Genomic DNA, 5,167 nt, shown 5'->3' with positions numbered 1-5,167 from the left:
GGAACCACAGCCAATGGGAGCTGTGGAGGTGGCACCCGCAGGCGAGGCAGCACTCAGGGCCGCATTGCCGCAACTCCACCTAGGACCCTAGGCGGGAAATGTTGCCAGTTCCGGGGAGCTGCCTGAGGTAAGCGCCCCCGGAGCCCGCACCCCCTTCTGCACACCAAGTCCCTGCCCCAGCCTTGAGCCCCCTCTTGCACCCAAACTCTCTCCAGGAGTCAGCATCCCAAACCCCTCTCCTGTGCCCCAACTCACTGCCCTAGCCCAGAGAACCTCCCCTTGAGATGGGGGCCGGAGCCAGGGCCATGCAACCCCGACCTGCGGCTTGCAGCTGGGGCTGGAGCTGGGCCATGTGTCCCCATGGCTTGTAGAGGGGACTAGAGCCGGGCTGTGCGCCCCCCTTGCAGCTTCCTAGGGCTATGCACCTCCCCCCCCCATGATTCAGGTGGGGGCTGTGAGCCTGTGGCTGTTCCCCGCCACCAACTCTCACAATATTTTACTCTTGCGATCTGGTCACCCTAAGTACTTCCCTTCCCACACCTCCCCTTACTCCACTGTAGCTCCAGCCACAGAGAAGAGAGCAGGAGCTACTTGCTTGATACTCCCTCCTGCAAACAAGTGGTGGTCAGGGGATGGAATGGGGCAGAGAGTGGGAAGAGCTTTGGCTCCATGGCAATTAGATGTCCAAGGGGACTGAGAGTTGCAATTCCTCCTGTGGGTTGGTGCTGCTATATGCCACCCCTTTATTCAGGGCAGATTAAAAAGTCACAATCTAGCCCTAGATGCTCCCTTGTGCTGGCATTTTGCTTTAAGTCCTACTGTTAGGATTCCTATAGCAAACAGCAGCTTAGAAATACCTCTAAATAAATAAAATAAATGTATGACTTATGCACATGAGTAGTCCCACTGTAGTCAATATGTTCTCAGGATTTGGTCCAAATGTATTAACAGGATTTTAAATATATAAACTGGTTGGGAAATGGCAAGAACGTTTTGTGAACATTTTCAAAAAATAATTTTCTGGAATTTGTTTGCAAAAATGTTTTAAAATTGTGGGTTTTAATGGCAAACCAGAAAAATAGAAACCCATTTTTAGTATTTCTCTTTCCCTTCTCTATATCCCCCTTTTTTCACTTGCCACTGAAAAAGGGGAATGCATTTGGGCAGTTTTGATTTAAAAAAAAAAAAGAAGAAGAAATATTGCAGTTTTTCATTTGTTTCAAATTTTAAAATTCAGAATATTTTGAAGAAAAACAAATTCTCATGTACAAATTTCATCTTCAAAACTAACCTACTTTAAATTTTAAAAAGTTTTGAATTAAATATTTTAACCAGTTCTAATATGCAATATCTAGACACTTCATTCTCTGGACTTGATCCTTCATCCCTTACTTATGTGAGCAATGCTATGGCTTTATGGGACTTCAATAGGACAAATCATACTAGCAGCAACTGCAGAATTAGGCTTTATATTTGTAAGTCTAGAGCAGGGGTGGGCAAACTTTTTGGCCCGAGGGCCACATCAGGGTTGTGAAACTGTATGGAAGGCCGGGTAGGGAAGGCTGTGCCTCCTCAAACAACCCGTCCCCCGCCCCTGTCTGCCCCCTCCCACTTTCCGCTCCCTGACTGCCCCCCTCAGAACCCCCGCTCCCATCCAACCCGCCCTGCTCCTTGTTCCCTGACCGCCCCCTGCCGGGACCCCCCCTCCCATCCCACCCCCGCTCCCTGTCCCCTGACCCCTATCCACACCCCTGCCCCCTGACAGGCCCCCCAGGACTCCCACGTGTATCCAACCACCCCCTGCTCCCCGTCCCCTGACCGCTCGCCCCAAACCTCTGCCCCATCCAACCACCTCCTGTCCCCTGACTGCCCCCTGGGATCTCCTGCCCCTTATTAACACCCACCCTCTTACCATGCCACTCAGAGCGGCAGGACTGGCTTATTGGAAAGCCTGGAAGGTGGGCGGGCGCTGCCCGTGCGTCGGTGTAGCTGCGGGGGAGGGAGGACAGCGGGGGAGGGGCCGGGGGCTAGCCTCCCCAGCTGGAAGCTCACGTGCCAGGCAGGACGGTCCGGCAGGCCAGATGTGGCCAGCAGGCCATAGTTGCCCACCTCTGGTCTAGAGTATACTTAGCTTTAAACTCAACCTGATAATTTTTTATGCAATTGCTATATTTTATCCCCAAGGATTTAAGGAGAACGTTAGAGGACATTATATTTTATGATAAATTCAGCATTTTAATGTACCATCCTAGAACAAGCATAACAAAAATTCCAACAGATATAAATTTTGCTTCTCGGTCTTTCATTCAGTTTTGGGACCTTGATCCTGCTCACACTGAAATTAGTGGCAGAATTCCCCACCTATTTCTGGGGGAATGAGATGGAGTCCATAGTTTACTTGAGGGAAACTGTGGCATGTGTATCTGAGTTAAATATGTCTTACCATTGATACAGGGCGAAGGGGACTTTGAGAAGGAAACTTCTTGACTATTGTACATTGTCAAGCTATAATATTAGTTTTATGTCTGTTTCAGGGTGATGTGTTAAGATGATCAACAGAGGACCAATGGAAGTAAGTAAGTTTGCATATTAGCAGCAGATTTTATACATTGGTTTTCATTATAGCAGTTCTAGAAATTGGCAGAGCTGTTATCCCAAATATTTGTTTTTAGATTTAGAAAGTCTAGTCTTTTTATCCTTAATTTTCTATATTAAGCATAAAGATCACTTACATTTCCTCTAACATTTATGCATGGCAGAAAAATTAGAAAATACTACTCAAGAACTTTTTATTCTACACATTAAATCAGCTCGACAGCAAAACAAAATAATTAGTATCTCTATTACTAATTAAAGTACACTATAGCAGTATAGTATTCTACTTGATAAGTCAAAGATGATCTATATAATAAATTTAGTGCTTCCTATCTCTTTCCACAAGTCAAATAAAATATAAAGAAATGTCTATTTATATTTTTTTTTAACCAATTAAAAAAAACAGACCCAGCAGGGCTGAGATACAGAGAATGGGATAATGTTACGTGACCATTTCACCTTTTTCCCTCCATCACAGTAGATTTTAATTTACCCTCATACATAAGCTGTATGCATCCCCACTCCAGCTATTTTCAGAAGGCCATCATTCCAGCATGCTCCACGTGAAACAGAATGAGCATCTTTGTCAGTATATCATGTAAATTATCCAGCAGGCGGCACTCTATGAGCAGTGCACTTTATTTCTGGGAGGAAGATGCGAAGTGCATCACATTCACTGGCCACTTTAAAATATTTATAGTGAGTGTGGTGTCAATAAAATAGCAGAAGTAATTATTTTATTATTCCAGAACAAACATATTTCATGTGTGTCAGAAACATTCTCCCCATCTGCAATTCAAAGTGTGGTCTAACTATGAGTCATTCAGCTAAACTCTTCAATGCTGTTTGACAAGTACTTCTTATATCTCTTCTATAGCTCTCATATAATCTTTGTTAAAGTGATATACTGCATTCTATATTGAAGTCTAGAAGGGTGTTTTGATTTTGGAGATTGCCAGAAAAATCTCTCAGGTAGGTTTATATGTATATATATGATTAGATAGCCTTTTAACTTTGTGGAAAACAATGTTATTAAGGAATATATTTCAAATGTGCATTTGGGGGTATTGTGTAGAATAAGCTTAACAGGGACACATTGATAAAGCTGCATTTCTGAGAAGGAAGTGCCTAAGATGGGTAGCTATACAGCACTCACCTGTGATCCTGGCACAGGCCAAATAGTCATTGCTTTTTGAACGGAAGAGTCAGTATGACAAGTAGTAGGGGAGAAGTGGTACATCCTGATGCTTTCCCTTCCAACCACTACTTCTGTTTTAAGCTAGGAAAGAGGCAGCTAGCATCTCTTTTCTGAGAAGCAGAGCCACAACATAAAGATCTAGATCCAAACTTCCTCAACATTCAAAGTTTTGTTGAGTCCAGGGCTTTGGTCTGACACATTACAGAGAAGTACTAGCAGTGAAGAGTAGATTTCCATCCAATTCAGGGTTCATATCTGGATCCAGATGAGGCTAACACTGGGGTTCAAGCTGGAGATCAGAGCAGGGCTAGAGTTCAGGTTCAGTCTTGACATCCCCAAAATTTCACAAAATATTGGTCCCAAATTTATGGTAGGATCATTTTTTATTTGTCAGGATTTCCACCTTTGAGCTTTAATCATGACAGTGACTGATTTGGGATCCAAAACAGAAAATAGGTCCTTTCTGCCTCCCAGGCTCTGTGATTCAGCCTTTAGCATTTGTTATATAGCACTTTCTAGCTTCACAAATTTTTACAAGCATTAACTAGTTAACCCCTCACAGTGACCTTGCAAGGAAGATAAATAACTAAGCTCATCCTCATTTTACAGACAGGGAAACAGAGGCAGAGAATTTAAGGCTCCTTCCAGTTTTGTATCTGACCTGGAACCAAAATGCCAGGGTGAGTTCAGATGTGACGACTGGAATTTTACCCTCTTGCAAACACATCAAAAATTGAAAGAGAATTTGTCTTTGTGGCTTCAGTTGTGACCTCTCTGTGTTTAGAATGGGGTCAACAGAAATTAGAGAGGAGAAGGACCTATTAGAGCATCTATGTCAGTGCAGGATGGTTTCTCTCTTGTTTTAGTCAGTCTAGTTGTAAACAACCCAAGCACTGGGGCTTCTACCATTTACCTAGGAAGAATTTAATTGATATTAGTGTCCTGAAGTTTTTCCTGGTAATCATGCTAAGTTTTCTATTTTTTAATTTTATCCCACTGTGCCTCCAGGTACCATTCCTCTCCCTCTCTGATGTGCGTAAGGGACAAGTGGATTGTTATGACATTTCCTCCTCTCCCCTCACCGCCATTAGCCATTAGCACAGGTAAACTGAACAGCTTTTGGCTCGTACTTAAAGTCAGCCCAACTCCCTAATAATCTGCATGCATCCGATGAAGTGAGCTGTAGCTCACGAAAGCTTATGCTCAGATAAATTTGTTAGTCTCTAAGGTGCCGCAAGTACTCCTGTTCTTTTTGCTAATAATCTGTGTTCCTTTACTCTGAACGCCTTTCAATTTGCCAATATTTTTCTGTTATTGAGGCATCCAGATAGAAACCTGTATTCCAGGTAGAGCTGCACTACAGTTATACACATG

This window comes from Natator depressus, chromosome 4, assembly GCF_965152275.1.
Source record: "Natator depressus isolate rNatDep1 chromosome 4, rNatDep2.hap1, whole genome shotgun sequence".
Lineage (NCBI taxonomy): Eukaryota > Metazoa > Chordata > Testudines > Cheloniidae > Natator > Natator depressus.
The sequence above is the reverse complement of the archived record's forward strand: the minus strand, read 5'-3'. Positions refer to the sequence as shown.